The sequence below is a fragment of the Myotis yumanensis genome, unplaced genomic scaffold (assembly GCF_028538775.1).
Source record: "Myotis yumanensis isolate MYYU_CA2020_CCGP unplaced genomic scaffold, mMyoYum1.0.hap1 SCAF_1, whole genome shotgun sequence".
Lineage (NCBI taxonomy): Eukaryota > Metazoa > Chordata > Mammalia > Chiroptera > Vespertilionidae > Myotis > Myotis yumanensis.
Genome location: NW_027223752.1, coordinates 45,440,095 through 45,462,007, shown reverse-complemented (window position 1 = coordinate 45,462,007; position 21,913 = coordinate 45,440,095).

Genomic DNA, 21,913 nt, shown 5'->3' with positions numbered 1-21,913 from the left:
TTAAAAGGAAGTCTGAGTGGGGCTCTCCCATGGCTGGCACAGCTCCCTGACTTTTTCCATGTCCCTTGCAATGCTTGATCCCTCACAGCTATAGTTAAAGGAAGAGCCGACTCCAGAATCCAGGTCTCCTCACTCAAAGGCCACTGGTCTTTGTTTCTGTTTCTGTTTGAATCTGTTCGGGGCCAGATGAATGAAGAAAAATAGTGTGTCCTGTTTTATCATAACTGCCACAGGCGTCATTTCTTTACTTTGGCAGCAGATGTTAGCACAGTTTATACATGCAATACTTAGCATTTACCAGTCACCTATGACTCAGCTGACAATAGACTCAAATATAATGTACCTTGTACATGGGCAAGAAGTAAAAAGAGTATAAACATTTCATTTGGCAGGGAAGTAAGGATGGATGTGATCATAGGACTCTTAGTGGCAAGTGTCAGAAACTTGACTCAAAAAGCATCAGAATTATAATGACCACCACAGAGTTTTCCCTTGCTCACAGTGGAAGTGGCCTTTTGCTTGAATGAACTGAACACCTGACATTCCACCTAAAACACCTGCATTGGAAGTCCACTTTAGAAGATATAAGATAGGACTCTAAACACTGGCCTTTGCCACCAACATGAGACCCAAACCTTTAGGTTGAGCTGTGAGTGTTAAAAACGGTTCCACAAGGGCTTTTACTTTGCAGATGAGCAGCTGACTTTCAATAATCTTACCTAATAATAGACAAACATGCAAATTGACCATACCTTCACTACACCTTAAGCCACACCCACCAGCCAATCAGAGCGACTATATGCAAATTAACCCAACCAAGATGGCGGCCGGCAGCCACAGAGCTAGAGCAAGCAGGAGGTTTGCTTGCCCCAATGATGGATGAAGCCAAGCTTCCCGGCCGGCTGCGGCCTCCTCTCAAGGCAACAAAGTTTCAATTATAGAAGGTAAATAAACCCCAGATACCTGCTTTTAGCCGCCATGGCCACGGAGCTGGAGCGAGCAGGAGGTTTGGTTGCCTCAATGATGGAGGAAGCCAAGCTTCCTGGCTGGCTGCTGCCTCCTCTCAAGGCAACAAAGTTTCAATTATAGAAGGTAAATAAGCCCCAGATACCTGCTTCCAGTCACCATGGCCATGGAGCTGGAGCGAATTAAAAAAAAAAAAGGAAAGGCTGGGAGCTTCGGTCACCAGGGGGCTTGATCAGTCTAAAAACAGCCATCAGCCCCTCACCCAGGCTGGCCAGGAACCCCAGTGGGGACCCCCACCATGAAGGGGGTTTGGACAGCCTGAAAACGGCCCTCAGCCCCTCACTCAGGCTGGCCAGACACCCCAGTGGGGACCCCCACCCTGAAGGGGGTTTGGGCAGCCTGAAAACAGCCATCAGCCCCTCACCCAGGCTGGCCAAACCTCCATGGGGTGAGGGTCCCCACTGGGGGCCTTGACCAACCTGCAAACAGCCATCAGCCCCTCACCCAGGCTGGCCAGGCACCCAAGAGGGACCCCCACCCTGATCCAGGACACCCTTCAGGGCAAACCAGTTGGCCCCCACCCGTGCACCAGGCCTCTATTCTATATAATAAAAGGGTAATATGCAAATTGACCCTAACAGCAGAAAGACTGGGAATGACTGGTCATTATGACACACACTGACCACCAGGGGGCAGACGCTCAATGCAGGAGCTGCCCCCTGGTGGTCAGTGCATTCCCACAGGGGGAGCTCTGCTTAGCCACAAGCCAGGCTGATGGCTGCCAGCACAGCTGTGGTGGCGGGAGCCTCTCCTGCCTCCTCAGCAGCACTAAGGATGTCCGACTGCAGCTTAGGTCTGCTCCCTGCTGGCAAGTGGACATCCCCCAAGGGCTGCTGGGCTGCCAGAGGGATGTCTGACTGCCAGCTTGGGCCCGATCCCCCAGGGAGAGAGCCTAAGCCAGCAGGTGGACATCCTCCGAGGGGTCCCAGACTACAAGAGGGCATAGGCCAGGCTGAGGGACCCCCCGAGTGCACAAATTTTTGTGCACCAGGCCTCTAGTCCTTTATAATAAAAGGCTAATATGCAAATTGACTGAACCGTGGAACAACAGATTGCTATGACACACACTGACCACTAGGGTGCAGTTGGTTTAATTAACACTAAGATTATTTGGATTCCTTGTCATTGTGCAGTTTTATGGGATAAAATACTTATTGATGGCCTTAACATCACTCCTCGAGATTTTGAGGCTGTTCTATGACCTCTTCCAGGGCCTTCCTAGTTGCAGCCTGGCCTGAAGACAAACAGGAGGCAGTTTGGTTCCTCCAGCTTTAAAGTAACAATACATCGTGAACTCATCAGACTGCCTGTGACCTTTCGCCCCTGACAGCAGAGATAGGAAAAGGACACAGCTTACAACTAGCTTATCTAGAAGACCCCTTGCCCACTCACACTCTCCATTTCCTAACACAATTATTTCCAGACTTTGTACAAACAGGAAACTAGAGTAAAGCCATTATTAAGGAACAGGTCAATAGATGCTTCTTAGGGCCAATGATACAGTGCTATTCCTGTGAAAAATGAAAAAGGGCAATGAAGCACATCATGGGGTGATTTAGAAACATTCACCCTCTTATTTCCTGGAAAAAAATCCTTCCTATGCTTAAAATATTTTAATGAAGTAAGATTTTTTTTTAATGTAGTTTGTGGCTCGAATTATCCTGGAAAATGCCTCCTTTATTGAAGTTTGCATGGGTAGATGCTTATATGAGAACCAGAGGTCCAGTGCACGAATTCGTGCACTGGTAGGGTCCAGCCGGCCCATCCCTGATCGGGGTGTGGGTCCCCCCTTGGGGGCGGGGCTGGCCAGGGTGAAGGGCCATGGATGTTCGGGTTGTTCCGCCATTGGGTCGATGTGCATATTACCCTTTTATTATGCAAGATAAATCCAAATGATTACATTAAACTCCTGTTTCCCTTTCCTTAGATCTCAGAGATAATGATTTAAACTAGAACAATGGTTCTCAAAATGTGGTCCCACACAAGTAGCATCATATCACCTGAGAATTTGTCAGAATTGTTACCCCAGGAAGCCCCCTGCCCCCCACACCTACTGACTGAGAAATTCTGGCATCTGGGTGGCCAGGAATCTGTGGTTTATCCTGCCTTCAGATTGGACCTAGCCTCATTCATAATAACGCATTTTCTTTCGAAGTTGGCTAACATCTGTGCTGGGGCTACCTAATAGTTTTGTTTTGGGGCTTTTTTTTTTCTCTCCTAGCAAAGGAAGGATCCCCGTGAGCAAAGTCAGCACTGTGGGGTACATGTGACTTGTGGGGGGCTGTTGGGACCTCCCAGTTTTCCCCTGTGTTTTATCCTTTCTATTCTAGTGGGTAAACAGGCTTTTCTTTTATTATCTGAGAAACGAACTGATTTTTAACTTATTTTTCATTCTAATTCATTTGCAATGGATTTCCTAAAACATTATCTCCCTCTCTATTGGACACGATGAGCGTGCTGGTCTGCTCACACTTGACTGAAGTTATTCCTTGGAGAAAGTTATCTTTATTTGAAATCTCCATCCATTCACAGACTCCAAGGTCTTTGCAAAGAGTTCTGGCACAGGCCCAGTGGCAGGGTTCACGCTGGTAAGTAATGCTGTTTCTTGCCGCCACTTTCTTGTAAAGTGTGTATTTGTAACCCCACGGCCAGTACTTTGTGTCACCTGGATTACACCAACGGTGACTATTTGTAAAAGAATACTCTGGAAAGATCACTCTGAAGGCTCCATTTAAAAGCAACAATTTAAAATTAAGAAATTTTAAAAGCTGCCTTATTTCAAAGGGTTTTAATTTTCAAAAATTAAACATTATAAAGTTCTTCAAGGACTCTGTTGTTGAAAATATTTTCTCTCATTAAAAATGCAAAACCTTCTGGAGGAAATGATACTCTGAGCTTTGTAGCACAAATCAATGCCAAATGAAGGCCGTAAACCATGTTTTGTTATGCATTTGGCACAGTCTCCAAATATCTTGAACAAACAACGTCACTGTGCTTCAGACCCACAGACCCTTACTTCTCTGGAAATTTATGATTGTCCATTATAGGAAAGTAGAAATGCTGAGGATTAGCAAGTCTGGACTAGGGTGGTAGGAGAGACAAATTATGAAAAACAAACAATTTGAATACGACAAGCATTTGTTTTCCCAAACCATTCTTGGGAAAGCCATTCTTGCCATGCCTATGGGCTCACAGGAAACTGGCTTGAGTTCTGATTATTAATCTCAGACTAACCTCAGTGTTCAGAGCTGGTCTAAGCACAGGTTTGTTGGGGAGGCAGAGAAGGGGAACAACAAGGAATTCTAGGCACCAAATCCCATGCCATTATTAGAATGTATGTTACTTAAACTGTCTAAATATATACTAGCTTCCCCTATTTTGGGGAAGGGGGGAGGTGTTAGGTGACTTTGTGGGAAAAGGCCATGACCTTGGTTTCCAGCCCTGCAGGGTATATATTTGTGGCTACTTCTACGACCAGGGAATCACAGGAAATCAGGGCCCCATCTATGACCCATCTCCCATTATAAATCCAACTTGGGACCACAGGCAGAAACACTTGAAGGTGTTTAAAAATGTAAACATTGTCCTGGCCAGTTTGGCTTAGTGGATGGAGCATCAGCCTGCGGACTGAAGGGTCCCAGGTTCTATTACGGTCAAGGGCACATGCCTGGGTTGCAGGCTCAGTCCCCAGTGGAGGGCATGCAGGAGGCAGCTAATCAATGATTCTCATCATTGATGTTTCTATCTCTCTCTCCCTCTCTGAAATCAATAACAATATATTTAAAGAAAAAAATGTAAGTATCAAGAACGCAACACTCCACATTACCAAATCACCTCATTTAAATAAAAAAAAATCTAGCATGACAGATATCTGACCTTTGCTCAAAGGAAAATAATTCAAAGGTGAATATTTTTAAAGTAAATATCTCCATCATTGCCAGTGATGGAAATGAATTCTAAAAACCTGACCTGAGAGCTTACTGGGACAAAGTTCACTTTCTCTTGCCTACAGTGTATGTGGCTACATCCTTTCCAGGAATGTGCAAATGGAATGATGGTTCATATCTAGTTTGTCTAATCACTAGTCATTGCTGAATACCACTTCTCCCACCCGAACCTAAATGCAAACCTGAACTAGAATTTGAACCTGAGCTTGGATGCCGGACAATCCCGGAGGTACCATTAAGAATTGGCATGGCACCATCAACATGCAGTGTTGCTCTTTTGTGTGTCTGGATATGGTTTTGAGCTGGTTTGTCTTTCTTTTAAATGAGAAATCTGTGTCTTACGTGACATTTTTGCAATTCAGATCTGTATTTGCAGAACTCTGAGGTGTCCTCATTAGCGTGCTGCAGTCCTGAAGGTCAGCGCCTCTTGTAAACCCATGCCGCTGGCAAGTGGGCCCACGCTTACCATTGCAATGACATTAATAATAAGAGTTATGAGTAAAAGTGAACAAAAATATTGGCCAAGGCTTATGGGTTTCATTTGAGGCTTAGTGTGGCACTCTAATTTTTCATTCAACTTTCCTTTTAGGAATTACTTTGCTAAACATATCCAGGTTGTCTTTGGTGCTTAATATTATTACTTCTCTGTACTTACTGCTACTGATAATTAACAGAAGTGACTAGCCTCAACTTTAGAAGTTACCGAGACTTGAAAGAAGCAGGGTTTTTTCACCCTGGCTATGATTAAATATATAAATTTGGTTTAAAAGCTCCTTGCCTTCTGATAGCATTGGGGAGTCAAGCAGCACACTCTCTGATCTGTTGACTTGTTTTATATTTATTTATTCATTCAGTCAATATATATAAGAAATACTTAATATCCAGAAACATTCTCAAGGAATTGCTCCAAATCAAGAATTGCTTATAAAAACTTGTAGAAAGACAATGTTTTCACTTTGCACAATGGAGCTCTGGCTTATTAGAAATAAAAAGGCTTGCTTGAGTTCTCAAACTTGGTCTTAATACAGACTCCAGGAAGGTTATTAAAATCTGGAGGCAAATACTAGTGGTCTTTACAATGTAGTTTTTTTTATCAATATCCAAACTCTATTTTATATGGCCAGATTTTATAAATTGATCTTTAAAATGATCATAGGTGAGAATAAAATTTCAAAGAAATATTACCATATATGTTTTACAATAAAGAGAATCTTTTGAAATGACAAAAACAGCCATTGGTTAGGTTTTTCTGCTATTCTTGCAATGAATTCTCAGGATTATATACTAAAATCAATGAAGATATTACATATACTCACTGTATAGAACTAAACCTATTTTTTTATCCATTAGCAACTACCAATAAAAATTCTGTTGTAGTGTCTTTAATCTGCAAGAGTTTATAGCTTTATGAAATTTATTGATTCAGACATTATTTTTAATTAATATAAATTGAAGATATGCTATGAGCCAGACATTGTACTAGTCCCTGAGGACATAATTCCAAACCAAACATATATTCTCTCTGCCTTCATAGGACTTGGAATTATGTGGATTATAAGCATAATTTTTTTCAATTCTGCTCCATGAAAATAACCACAGAATATTTCCCTTTTAACAGAAACAGAAAGCCACCAATCAGGCAACTCTGAAAGTCACCTATAATGCCCTTACTTAAATATTCTCAATTTTGGTTCTAGCTTTACACATGAGATTTTTATGACATAGGAATAAGTCCTGGCTTTTCAAACAAATAAACAAACAAAAAAAAAGCAAAACAAAAGAAAACAAAAATTAATAAAAAAAACACACACACACATGCTTTTTCACATTCTTTTATAGTGTAAAGGAAATCATCTTTGAAATTCAATCCTCCCTTACCCCCACCTCTCTCCACTCCCCATTATGTTCCCTTGATAAATCATTCCTCTGAATGGGTTTTTTCTTTTTTCAATTGTCAGGAGCATTCCTGCTGTGTCTGGGCATCGACCTCCTCTTTGGTATTTGATTAATTTCATGCACTTGACCTAACTAAGAAGCCAGACTGTACTTTGAATGTACTTCAGTTGACAGAATTAAATAAAACCCTAACCAGGAAAGCATAAGAGTCATGCTTCTATACCATTAAAGCCAAAGTTTCTCATTAGCTCTGACAAAAATTCAGATTTTTGTCCAAATAAGAATCAGAACGGAAAATGCTAATATGCCAACAGCAGAGGCCACAGTGCAAATGGAGGAGAGGCTGGAGGGTGGATTCCTACTGAGGGAGGCCGGGAAGGACTGCAGGATCTGAGCTGGGTCTGCAGAGAATTCCAAAGGGAAGGTTTTTAATCATCCCCAATCCCTAGTGCCACTCTGGAAGTTGGCATCATTGCTCAGACCAGAGTACCTTTGAGTGAGGGGAATAAGAGGAGTAAAGTGTATTTTGTAACTAAAGATTAGAAATAGCTTTGCAATCACTCCTCTCCCAAGTCACATATAAATCATTCAACTGTGTATCCTGATCACTCTGCCAGGATTTAACTTAGTTCAAACAACTAAGCATAAACACGGATGGAGATGGGAAAAAATCCTTTCCTCTCATGAAAATCAACTTAGTCTACTGGCTTCGCTGAATCTGTTGCTGCTCACCTCACTACAGGATGTTCAGCCACTGAGAACTCAAAAAGCACAGCTCTCAACCTCAGTACCCATAAAAATGGGAGCAGGGTGAGGTGGACCCCAGCGCCCTTCGCCCTTCCGCATCCTGCTGGCTCCCAGCAGGTGACTTGAACACACTGTCTCGCAATGCTGGTCCTGTCCTGCACTCAGGGGCCTGTCTGAGGAGCCTTGGGTTCTGGACTGGCGTTCTTTCCACAACTCTGGGGTCTGCACCACTTCACACTCCAAGGGGGTCTTGTTGTTGTTGGCATTGTCCTCTCACTTTCTACAGATAACGCATCTCTTAACTGATGAAAGGAAGTGAGTTTCCATTTCCTTCTGTATTACTCTCATAAGAGACTTGGCAACAAAGCTGGATTCTAGCTAAACCTTGGGTGGGCTGCCTGCTCTCTGCACTGTGCCAGTGGCCCCAAATGAGCTAGAAAGATAAATAGGTAGTCATTCTCCCTTTCAAATATTCGGCATGACATGATACCGCTGTGGATAGCAGAGACTCTGGCTCTCTGACCGATGATGGAGATATGTTCTGGGGATTTTGGAATGCTGGTTCCCTAGCCAAGGAGCACAATATTTCAGGAATGTGATGGCTGTTTTTAGTGGCTCGTGCATTTAAGCATCAGGACTGCTTGTTCCTATATCAACTCTAAAACTCTTTAGTTGCCTAACTCGAAATTATAGAACTCTGTGCATTTGAGTATGTGTCAGATTACATTTGGTTTCTTTTCCACACATGAGATAAAGCATTTCTTTAAAAGCAAATTTGCTTGACTAGTGATTGAACTTCAGGGATGAAAGCTGCATTCATTCATCCCCTTCCTTATTCAACCAAGGTTTACTGAACATCTTCCAGGTGCCCAATTGTTAAAGAAGAGACATCAAACGCTAGAAAAGGACCTAAGAAGCCAGGTTCTTTAGAATTGTCCAAGAAAGATGTTTGCTGTTTTAAATCTTTAACTGGAAACTCCACAATCTCTTGAAAAAAAAACATCTAGCAGCAAATCCCACAAAGGTTGAGAAATTCTTTCTATGGCCTGAAATTGTTCTTGGTGCAAGTCTTGCCTCATTGACTTGAGCAAAGATGGAAAATAACAGCATAATTTGTGGAACAATCCTCTGTTTACTCATTATCGTTGAGTTACCAGTTCCCTTGAAGTTCTCAACACATTCCAGTTCAATATTTCTCTACCTTTGTTGGGTGGAATTCCAGTGCTCACGGGGTATTTGTAGGTACTTTACAAAAATAGGGCTTCATTGTCAAATAGAATGTTAGTTTAAATAAAGCAAAACAGGCTTCCTTACTGCAGGATATCTTAGAGCCTTTAGTAAGTTAATGTTTTATGGATCGCCAATGGGTGAAATGCATTAAACAATGTTTCCCAAGATTATCTGACTACGTGAAGACCTACGACATCACATACTCCATTAAGTTCCATGAAACAGAGTTTGGGAAATGCTGGTCTAACTCTGTTGCCATAATTCTTCACCTTTTTTTCAGTCAGACTCCCTTTTCAGAACCAAACAAAAGCTATTGGGCATTCCCCTCAACAACAATGAGAAACGAACACGCATACATGCACACCAAAGTTGGCACATAACCTCAGAGGGTCCTAAATGCAGGGATTCATCCATGGATTTTCAGGTTTTCCTGGACCCCAGGTCATAAATCCATATCCTAGGTAATCTAAATTTCTAAATAACTTTCTCTTCATTCATACATCCAGAAAGGGCCATAAGCGGGAGGCACAAATCTCCCTTATTGCATTGCATGTGTGAATGTTCCACAGTTCTCTCTTGGTACTGTCCCTCAGTGTGTACCATCTAAAACTAGGCTGCGTTGAGTGTATCTCTAAGTTTATCTTCCCTCAGCTGGACTCTCACGCAATGTTAAGGTTCCTTCCAAACCAAAAGTCCTACTTAATTTGATGAATGAAGAGATAGTTGAAACATGTTTCACATTATTTTTAGGGTAATTTTAAGTTTTATAACAAAAAAATATATCTAAAGAATGAAGTATGAGTATTGTTCTTATTCCACTATGCAAATCTTCAGGAAATGTCATTGTTCATGAACACATGAACTTGGGGAAGGAGAAGATCATCCTCATTTTTTCCAAAAGTGTACTTCATAACCCCAACCCTGGTGTCACTAGGAAAATGAAATATTAGGGGACAGTGAACAAGTGAAAAAGCAAAGGGAAAACTGTTCAGATTAAATAATGGATCTAAATTGTTATTAAAAAATCTCAGATAAAAAGAACAAGTAACCTTTCTAAATGACTCTAGTCCTATAAAAAAAAGGAAGAGTTTTACAATGGGCATTTGAAAGGGCTAACTCCAGTACATGCATGTGGAAGCCAGATATGTTACTTCTTGTGCGTCTGTCATTAATTCTATAATTGAAGTTTATGAATATTCCAGTTGAAAAACAAATGGTTTGTATCAATGGAAATGATTTCGTTTTTATTTTTTATCAAAGTTAATACATGTTAATAATTCTTTTTCAGAGTAATAGCTGTTTGCACATTATAAGCATATGTCTCATTTTTTCCACTTATAAGGATATTTGATGGGATTTTTTTTCTCCTTAGCCTTCTTATACTGAGCATATTTCCGTTCATACAAGAAGAAAGTAGTCATTTGAAGTCTATGGAGAAATGTCTGTTTGACTAACAGATGTCTATGCTGGAGTAAGCAGGAAGTATTCCAGTTCCTCCCCAACACAAAGGCCCACTCATAATAAAAGAGAAGACCAAACAGCTTGGGAATACATAAGGCAATTTCTGTTCCAACAAACATCTGTCCTAGGCCAGCAGGAAGGTGGAACTGAGAAAATCTCTAGTACCTCATCGTTAAATACATTTGTCTTTCTTTTACCCCTTGCCTACCCTTTCAGCAACCATCCTCAACATTATTGAAAAATCAGCTAAAAGATTGTTTTATTTGTTCCACCACCAACACTGTAATCTGAAATGCTTAACAGCCAGGCTTTAGCCATAAGGAAGTAAGTATACTCAGAAAGAGATGAACTCTGTGAGCTGAAGATGAATCTAAAATCGAGTTTAATCTTATACAATGTTATATGTCAATTTTATCTCAATAAACCTGGAAAGAAAAAACAATAAAATCAAATCTGAGTTAGTCATTTATATTTATTGAGCACCACTGTATGCTGTTCACTGTTCTAGGCACTGTGGCTACAGAGGTGTACATGGTGGGCATCTCTATAAAGACAGCCAATACATGTGTCATCAAAGAGGTAAGCAAGTTGATGCTAGAGAGTGATTTAAAAAAAATAGGGTGCCCTGGATGGTGTGGCTCAGTTGGTTGAGCGTTGTTCCATGCACCAGGAGGATTCCTGATCAGGGCACATGCCTGGTTGCAGGCTTGGTCCCCAGTATGGGGAGTGCAGGAGGCAGCCAACGTTTCTCTCTCATCCATGTTTTTTTCTCTCTCTCCCTCTTCCTTCCCATCCTCTCTAAATCAATAAAAACATATTTTTTTAAAAATAGTGTGATATGATAGAAAGTGGTAAAGATGGGGAGGAGGCTAATTTAGGTGGGTGATATGTGGAGGTGATGTGTGAAAACAGGCAAGAATGCTAAGGAGCGGCCACCTTGTGCAGATCCAGGGCACAGTGTGCCAGGAAGACAAAGTACCGAAGGCCTGGGGAGGAAACCAGCTTGGTCTGTCCAAACACTAGAAAGAACACCCAAGTGGCTGGAGCATGGTGAACAAGGGGGAGTGAAGGCAGATGACTCATTATAGCCAGGCTTTCCATCATAAAGGAAAATAACAACTCTGGCCTCCAATACAGTCAAATGATTCACCAAGCCATTAGCTAGGTGAACAAAATAACTCCCCTGAAGATGGCGTCAGGTTCATTTTTACCACCTAGAAATAACAAAAGTCTTCACGAGGGAGCTTCTAAGTAAATGTTCCAGAAAAGGATTTCCTCAGAATGAAGTGCAACTAGATCAGTCTACGCCAGCAGGCACTGTCTTCCTTCTTGGTGTTTGCCTCCATTCCTTTTCTCAGGTAGCAAATGCTCACTCATTCATCACCTTCTTTGCACCTGGAATCTGGGTGTTCCATATCAGCAGCGTGATAAGGAGAACCAAGCTCTGGCCTTGAAGGATTGTTCTGGAAGTCTGCCAGACCACTGGATCATTTCCCAGTGTTCTGCAGAATGATCACATTGTTTCCAGGTACAGCCAACACGGATTATTATCAGAGAACTGGTTCACCCTAGATGAATTAATGAATTCTGACACCACACTTCAGGTTACTGTCTTTTGCTAGCCTTTTTGTAGCCTCTGAAAAATTGAAATGAGATAAAATCTGCTATTTCCCTCCTCTATATTAGGCCAGGCTCTATTCCACTCCAAGTGCCAAATGCCAGAAGGAAGAAAAAGTACCAGGTGAGTAAAGAATGAAGGCAAGATTTTCACCAAGGAAACATCTATTATTTCAATAGAACATACATGTTTATATATAAACATAAGTAAAAGTGGGAAATCTCTACAACATCATCTAGTTCAATAGTCTAGAACTAACTCAATGGTCTAGTTCAAATATATATTTATATATAATTTATATATAAGCATATATAAAAATTGTATTATATTTATAATTGTACAAAATAATAATCTTCCTACAAAATAAAGTTGTACAATGAGAAGGTCTTGAAAATGTGCTCTCACCACCCCCCTCCACCCCCTAACAGGATTAATGTATAAAAGTCCAGCTTTCTTTCTTTTTTTAAATATTTTTTTTATTGATTTCAGAGAGGAAGGAAGAGGGAGAGAGAAACATCAATGATGAGAGAGAATCATTGATCGGCTGCCTCCTGCACGCCCCACACTGGGGACCGAGCCGACAACCCAGGCATGTGCCCTTGGCCAGAATCGAACCTGAAACCCCTCAGTCTGTAGGCCAACGCTCTATCCACTGAGCCAAACCAGCTAGGGCCAGCTTTCTTTATCCAACTAGTGAGGTGATGATTTTCTCAACTCCTTATTTTTACATTTTATTAAATGTCTGTAAATCATACTCATTTTCATTCTTAAAATATAAAGCTCTCTTCAAATTGCTGCTGCTGTTTCTATTCCATTGTTTGCATCTATGATACTCATTTGGGTTAAATAGCATTTGGAGAGCAGTAACCAAATCTGTTCAACATAAATATGTTAATGAACACCTTCAGTCATTAGTCTAATTGCTTGCACACTGATGACCCATTTTGTATATTGAAGTAGCCCAAAATATTATTCTGACATTGGTTTATTCAAGATGAAATCAAACTGATTATCATTGAGATGAACTTAATGCTTAAATAAATCTCCCCTAGATTGGCTATTAGTATACATAAACCTAAAAGACTCTACGTTTTATGATTTTCCAATTCACTCTTTGCTGTTAAATTTGTTTTTTTCCAAAAAGGGGGCAATAAAACAGAAGGCTCTAACCTAATTCCTATGATCTGATTGTTGCTTCAGATCTTGTATTAACTCACAAGCTTCAATTTATAAATATGTTTTTAAAAAATATATTTTTATTGATTTCAGAAAGGAAGGGAGAGGGAGAGAATGATAGAAACATCAATGATGAAAGAGAATCATCTATTGGCTGCCTCCTGCTGGCCCCCCACTGGGGATCAAGCCTCAACCTGGGCACATGCCCTTGACCGGAATCGAACCCAAGACCCTTAAGTCAGCAGGCCAACACTCTATCCACCGAGCTAAATCGGCTAGGGCATATAAATATGTTTGATAGTATGAGTGAAATATCAGTCAGGTAAAGAAGTGGCTGATGAATTACAAAACAAGAGTTAGTACTACCTGGATAGCAGCCATTGGAAAGACAACACCGCTGGCTTACAGTCTTGAAGACTGTCAACTTTTGGTTGACCAATTACCTCTATATCAGTCCTAGAATAGCTAATTTGCTTTTAAGGCCTCTAACTAGCACCTGGAAGTGTCTATTACATAATTAAGTTAACAACTAATTGGCCCCTCATTATCTTTTAAGCAGATAAATGAATTTCTCAGTTATCAGGTTTCTTTGCAAAATTATACTTTTTAATGCCCTAAAACAAAGTTTCCTTAATACTTTTAATAAATTGTACACCAAAATCATTTTGCAAAATAGGAGTCTCTTGAGATTCTTGTTCTGAATAAATAATACACAATTAATAGTAATTAACCAGCATAGAGAAAAGTTTAAGAAAAACACACACACACACACACACACACACACACACAGCACAGACCATGAGCAGAACTACCATGTAGCAGTGTGTATGGGAAAACACTGCCTGTGTACATTACTATTTCAGCTAACCCACATCTGTAAATCTAGAGAACTAGTTGCCATGTGTCTTTCCAACTGAAAAAGGCAAAAGATAACTGGCTACCATATGCTTTTTACAAGGAAATTATAAACAGGTTACTCAGTATGGGCCACATATACAGGATCTACACATGAATACCCCCGGGATGGATCTGGCCCAAAGTCTCCAGCTAAAAAGCTTCAGGCATCACAATATTCCCACGTGTCCACTGTATAAAGAAAGAGATGACAGCTTTTACCCTGAAGGTTGTTTCCTACTAAGAATGAGATTGGGCAATGGGCATCTCAGGCAACCATCCAAAGGCGTTCTTGTGGCTTATACATGAGTCTCTGTATATAAAAGATGCATACTGATGTTCTTTTTAAACCATAAGTAATGTACTAAAGAACTCTAGAAATACACTGTATCATTCTCCATGTCACAACATACCCAAACACACACACACACACACACACACACACACACCCACGCCCAGAGAAGTCAAGAAATCTCTCACCAAGGTTGGAGCCTTTATTATAAAGGACAAAACAATAGCTCCTTTACTGAGGTGAGTTCTCTTTCCCTACTCTGGCTGAGGCTCACTAAGATGGAGATGAAAGGCACCTACTGCTCTGGGGAGAGAGCTCTGAGTGAGGGGCCAGAATAAGAAAGAGAACGTAGAGAGAGACTGTGTTTAGCTTGTTCTGCCTTCAATATTAGGGGAGAAAGGTGAAGAGAGTTCTTGAGGTGTCTACTTTGTTTACCTTCGTTCACAGAGCAGAAAGCCTAGGAAGAATTTAGGCAAAAGCTCCAACACCCATTTGGTTAGAGTGGCCTGTTTCTTGTCTTCCTGGGAACTTCAGACAGAGCAGCAGTAAGGAATGAGAAGGACCTACGGACACAGTAACAATGTTGGAATGAATGCATCCATCCCCCCTTCCATTCGTCCATGCAGCCAATGTTAATTAAGGTCCTACTAGATGTTCAGTATTGTGTTAAGAAGAGAGAAAGATGGTTTGGACAAGAATTCTGCCATCAAGTATAGAAGTAAATATGGAGAATTACTAATTATAACACAAAAATAATAATGATTAAAAAATAAAGAGAAAGTTGCAAATAAAATACTACAGGAGTTCTTAAAAAGCAGGAATGGCTTCCAACTGGGGAATGGGAAATGACTAAAGATGACCTTATGGGAGAGAAGACTGCATTTGAGCAAACCTTAAAGCAAGCAGAGTTGGTGGTTTTAGAAATACACACACAGTTTGATTTGGGTCATAGAGCTATGAAGGAAGGAAAAGGAAGATATAGCTGGAAAAGTATGTTAATTCATTCAGCATCTTTGATAATTAGCATGTACAAGGCATTGTACTAAGTTCATGGACAAAAGATAAATACCAACTTCTCTCTATCACCACTACTCCCATTCATCGATGTCTTTGTGAGGAACACAAACATGTAAATAAATTTTATTCTACCGTAAAACTCAGAAAAGCCTCTGTTGCCTAGAGTCCAGAGCAAATAATGGCAAGCGCATCACTGAGCACAGCCATGCCCTTCGGTCCCCAGGAGGCTCACCTGGGGACTCAGTCAAAGGGACTCAAGTGCTGTCTGAAGTAACCCATACAGAGTTTTAAAATATGCTAATGTTACCTGAAACTCAAGTGTCTATTGCCTTAGATCTTGCATTAATGTCCAACCCTCTAAAAAAATAACCCACATTCTTAAAGAAACTCTTTGACAGTGTGAGCGATATATTAATCGTGTCAAAGATGTTTGATGAATTAGGAACAGCAGTTGGTGCTATCGGGACATCAGCTATTAGAAAGACTAAACTAGATTATTATCTTCAAGAATGCCAACTTTTGATTGACCAACTACCTAGATATTAGTTTTGGAATAACTAACTTGCTGTTGAAGGCTGCTAACTCAAAACTGGTAATGTTTAGGACATGTGGGAATTGGAATAGTCACCTCAGCCCCCAGGCTCAAGGGAGCCCCATGTTGTTTGAGGTCTTGGCTGGGCAATTATTGAAGATGGTAGAAGGAAAAGTAGGAAGAGGTAGCTCCTAGCTAGTGCTAAGATGATCTAACTCCCCAAAAACTGCTCCTCACTCCTTCACCAAGAACTTCAAAGCAATGGGGTTGTTAGCCTGTGCCAACTCTCTAGAATTCCATTCTCTTTTCAGACTTCTTTGTCTTCCCAATATGCCTCCATTGCTTCTCCTCCCCTTCATTTCAATGAGACAATTGTTGGAGGAGGTATCTATGTAGTATGTTTTAACTTGGTCTCATCCCCTGGGGACAGACTATCTTTTGCTCAAAACTGGGCCTATGCTCCTCCAATCCAGACCGTTCTGGCTCCCAGTGACCCACCCTAATTTTGAATTATTATTTTGTCCTCCAGTGTAACCTGCTCCTCACTCATCAGCTCCTGCATACCCCACCACCTCACTCAGGATACATCTCCTACGGAAATCCCTCCCTTTACCCATGGGCAATCCACACTCCATGAATACCAGTGTCTTCTCAGGGCAAGGTAAACTTGGCCAGTCATTTGAGCTCCGGTGAGCAGCAAATAAAACTCCCTTTTCATTTATATGCCAACTACTAATTTATTAGTAATCCGTTTTTATGGTCATAGGGGACAATGTTTTAATATTGACATTTATTTCATCCTTTTATGTTATTATGAAGAGGGGGAAGTCTGAGAAAGTATCAAGCACATGGTAGGTAGGCACTAAGAAAATGTTTGTGGAATACAAAAATTTTTCATCTTTGCTTTAAAATATTTGTTGCTTTGGTCACATGGAAGGAAATAGTTCACATCAAGTACTACATGTTCAGAAACTCAACCTAAGTTCCTATAGCCTGGAGAGAAGTAGGAAGAGGAAAACCAAAATAAAATGATTTTGTATAATTTAATATGTTCTCTGGGTAGACCTAGCCTCTTGATGACTCTAAAGTGATAAGAAGAATATCCTCTGCTTGTACAGCAGACAGCAAAGCTCTCAGACATGTAAGAAGTAGGATAAACTATCAGTCACTTCAATATGCTTTATAGCACTGGTCCATGGCTATCAGGACCTTTACAATGAAGACACAAGAAGGTGGTGTGGCAGACCAAAATTTGGTGCCTCTGATGACCACAGCTTCCAGAATCCAAGCCCCAGTATCCTCATATTATACTGACTCTAGACTTGGCCTTGGCCATGTGATGAGTTTTAGCAAAGCATGATGAGTTCCTATATCTATATTATAAAAGGCCAGTGGCCATAACACCATAACGCCGCAACCACCAAACGACCAGTCACCAGGAGGTGCACTAATGGGTCTTGTGGCACAGCAGGTCTTGGTCTCGCAGCGAGGCGGGGGTCTGGGTACCGCCGGCGTGGTAGATCTGGGTCTTGCGCGATTTCATGCACTGGGCCTGTAGTATTCTATAAGACTTGTCCTCAGAGAATATACCTTCTCAGAACCAGCCAGCATGCTTTAAGTAAACCCAAGGAGCCCATGTGGAGGAGACTCAAGAATGCTGGTTTATAGCCCAGCTGAGCTCACACCTAAAGGCCAGAGTGAACTACCAGCCATGGGAGTAAAGCCATTTTGGACCTTCCACCTGTCCCAGCATCCCTACCGGCAACCTGTAAAGCAGAACCGCCAGACAACCCACAGACTCATGAAAAATTGTAACCACTGTTGTTTTAAGCCACTGAGTACTGGGGTAGTTTTTCAGGTAGCAACGGACAACCAAAACAAGCAGGGAGTGAACGCAAGAGCTACGTTTTATTTAATGAATTCAAAACCAGCTTGGTATAGTTTTGACTCTGAGAACCACAAGACCTGGTGTGTGGTCCAGTGTTTTTCAACCTGGCTGTACCCCAGAACTACCTTCAGAGACTTTTCAAAGTGCACATAACTGGGCCCACCACAAAAATTCTGGTTCCAGAATAATCAGTAGAACCAGGCAACTTCTGTGTAAAAGCTCCACTAGTGTGTCCCCAATGTTAGAACTGACAGAAGAGTCTGAACTGACATGGCCAGTTGTTTCAAAGTGGATAATGTCACATATAACCTTACATCCACCTTCAACTCAGACAATGGCATCTCATCAAGACTCTGTTGTCATCAGTCCATTATATGGAGCAATACTATACTCGGGGAGGTCTAAGAAAAATGAAGCAGAGTTGGAATATGTCTCTAAACCTTTGTTGGAAAAAAATGTCCACACTGTATATTTTAATCACAAAAATGTTTCTAAGGTCATGCTGAGCACATAAACCCCAAGGAGTTGAAAACAGAGGATGAAAGGAAGCGGGGCAGCATGGAGAGTGTCACTGCAACAACTGCCCCTTTGGTCCCTCCTTCCCCCGGTTTCATTGTGGCCAGAGGACAGGGAGAGGTTGTGCAATTGTATGCAGAAATCCTGAGTGAGGATGAGGCAGGTCAGAGGAAGCAAGGGGTGGGGGTGGCCCATTTTCCTCATCTGCTCAACATAAGCCTCTGAGGAAATGACTGACTCTTTTAATAATATCAATGAAAGACAAACATCAGGGGAACAGGCATTGAGGCTATGAGGTCCAGCTGGTCTCTCCAACAGGAAGATTCTCCCCCTGTTGCCAACCTTGCAGAACCTGGACATATGTGTTTATTAAGAAAAGAGAAGGGTTTTTTATGGATGATTGCCGCAATACAGATGAGCAAGATATCTCCAAAGGGGGGTGAATTTCAGGGGTCAAGCCTCCCTACCAATGTGAAGACCTTTTCTCAATGATAATCTTAGAGAATCTCGGTCTGGCTTTATTAAGAAAGATAAAGGTTCTCTTTAAAGATGAAATAACGTGTCTGAAAACATGGGAAAGTGTAAAAGAATATTTCATTTCTCTTCCCTCCTTGCACATGTGTCATTCAAGGCTCTCTTTGTTGCAAGTAAATGAAAATTACACAAACTACCTTAAGCATGAATGAGGAGTATATGTACTCATTAAAACAAACGTCTAAGAGTACTCTGGCCTCAGCCAATGCTGGATCCAAGCAATTTCTCACAAAGACTGGCTCTGCATCTGGCCTCAGCCTTCCTCTCCCCTCAGACATGATCCCTCATTATAGTGGCAAGGTGGAAGCCAGGGGCTCCAGGCCAGTTTTCTATCCTCTCCACAAGCCTCTACAGAAAGACTTTCTCTTTTTCCAAAACGATTTCTAAGAACTGAGTCTCCTTCACTCTGATTGGGTCTCCCATCTATTCCTGAGCCCATCACTGTGGCTACTAGCAGAGTATAACTTCCTGGGTGTCCAACCCTGAGGCATGGAGTGGAGTCAGTTCCACCCAAGCGATACGGTCTGACAGTAGAAGAGGGGCAGCTTCCCATGAAAAATCAGAGGCTGGTTTTTGTTGTTGTTTTTTAAACCAGAAACAGGGTGAATGGATGTTGTCCAGGTAAACCCTACCTCTGGCCTTGAGCAGAGTTGAGCCTCCAGAAGAACAACTTTTATTTTTGAAGAGGCAGTTATATGTTTTCATAGTGACTGTGCAGGCCCTGCATGCCTGCTGGAACCCACGGATGCCAGCTCTGTATCCTCCATGGAAAACCATTTTTGAACCCGCTAGTCACCCTGAAGTTGACTAGAGTCACCTGAGCTCAATCAACCTCATCCTCTAAGGCCTAGAACAGAGCATCCCTGCTGTAATTTCTTCCTTCTGCTGAAGTCAGTCAGTCAAAACTTGAGGATTCTTGGCATCAGCTCTTCTGCTGGCTTGTTGCTATGTGCCTGGAAAGTTAAACAACTGTTAAATCCTTCAGCTTTTTATCAAGTGTGTGTGTATTATATATATATATATATATATGAAAATCCAAGATTCTACAGAAAAACATTCTATTGAAATGAAAACATTTCAAATATACTGTCATCACTCTCATAAGTCTTCTCACTTCTCACCTGGACCAAGTAACAATGTGTGGCAGATGAGTAAAAATGAATGACAATTTTATTGATTTTACCACCTCATACTCTTTTCAGGTCTGTGAAAAATGCTTAACGGGTGAGTAATTTTTTTATAAGTCTCTACAAACCTGCTCTACATCAAAGATTGTTTTTTGGGAGGGTGTTGCCCAGATACAGAACAGAATACTTAAGCTGGGATAGTTTGACTGATCTGCACCATTGCTGATACAATAAAGTATTGTGTGTGTGTGTGTGTGTGTGTGTGTGTGTGTGTGTGTGTGTGTGTGGTGTGTGTGGGGGGGGGGGGCGGGATTAATGAATAAAAGTCTCCAAATTCCTAGCTTGGTGGTCAAAGTATTTCATAGTCAAGCCAGCATCTTGTTGGTCTTTCATATTGTCTTAATGTATGTACTGTAGTTGAAAAAGTAAGAAGCCAGTCCCTCCTTCATTCTTTTCTTTTTATCCTTAGCCTTCACCTTAATCCAACTCCCACTCTCAATCTAAACCCAACCAGATAACTATTACTATGTGTTATCACTTGTGAGTATTGTCTCCAATGCATAAGCATAAAAGAATGTGAGAGTGGGGCAGGATAAAACAGAATGGTGAGAAACATACTCTGTCTACCTGCTCAGAATCCCCTGGCCTCCAGACTGGATAGAACTAAGAAGAAGGACAAGAGCAGTGAACAAAAAGAACCATGGAAGATGCATCCTTCCACTTTTGGAAAGGCTATTTGGGTATCCTCCTCAGCATAAAGAAAAGGAATGACTTGCTTCATCGGATAGCATTAGCGAGACACCCTAAAAACCCTCTAGTGTGGTGGATTTTAAATAAAGTACCATGTATCCCTTAAATCCCACATGAAGAGATTATTTTCATATCTACATGTAAATTTGTGCCTACCCTCTCATTTCCCACTACTTCTATCCTCTCCTCCCAGCCAATATTACACCATATAGAACTTGGAATCCAAGCCTCAGAAAACAAAGTTTCTACAGCCCTGAAAAGCCTAATGAGCTGTGAGCTAGAACACAGAGAGAGTCATGGCCACATGAATCTACTTTTTGTACCCTCACTTTGAGCCTCATTGCCAGTCTGGTTCTTTGTTTAGGTGACCTTTGGCCCCTGGAGTCAATGTTTGTCTTCTAAATGGTATTTCAACACTAACATCTGGTGATGTCCCCCAGCCTGACATTTGTGAAGCAGATGCTTCCAGTGGCCTGGAGTGTGCCTTCTGGGTCAATGTTTTCAATAATGCCCTCTGGCATTGATCTCTGTGGTACCTCTCCCCAGGTAAGAAAAGAAATGCCACTAGGAAATGGCTGAGAAAGAACACTTCAGACCATCTGGAGGCAATCTTGGAATATAAAACCCCAGAAGTTCTTGTATAAAGAAATACCTAGAGGTAGGGAGTAGAGGAAAAAATCAAGTCCATGGTATTTTTTTGAAGTTGTACTTTAAATAATCTAGCAGTTCAAGCCTAACAAATCTATACTTCATTTTAAGGAATTTCTTTACATGTTTCTCACTCTGTATTCGGAGTTCTCTCTCTTGAAACTTTGAAGTAATAGCAAATAGAATCTATTGCTGAGAAAAGCCAGCCCTCTGTCCCCTCTCATTCTCATTCAGTCCATGGAATAGAGGAGAATGTGACTATCTCAAAATATGGATGGATGGATGGATGGATGGATGGATGGATGGATAATTAGCTATATACAGTTGGATACACACACACACACACACACACACACACACACACACACATTTACTATGCGCCAGGATCTCTAGTGAGTGCTTTAAATATTCCACCTCATTTAGATAGGGGTAGAGTTAAAATGGTGGGTAAACTAAAAGAAAGAAGAAAACTAACAAAGCAAGGAAAAGGACACATAGGTTCACCCCCCTCATGAGGTCACAGGTTTGTTGGCAGTCTTGAATCAAGAGTTTATCAAATCATGATGTAAGTAATATATATCGTTTTTCCAATTGCTGTCCTTGCGTGAACCATA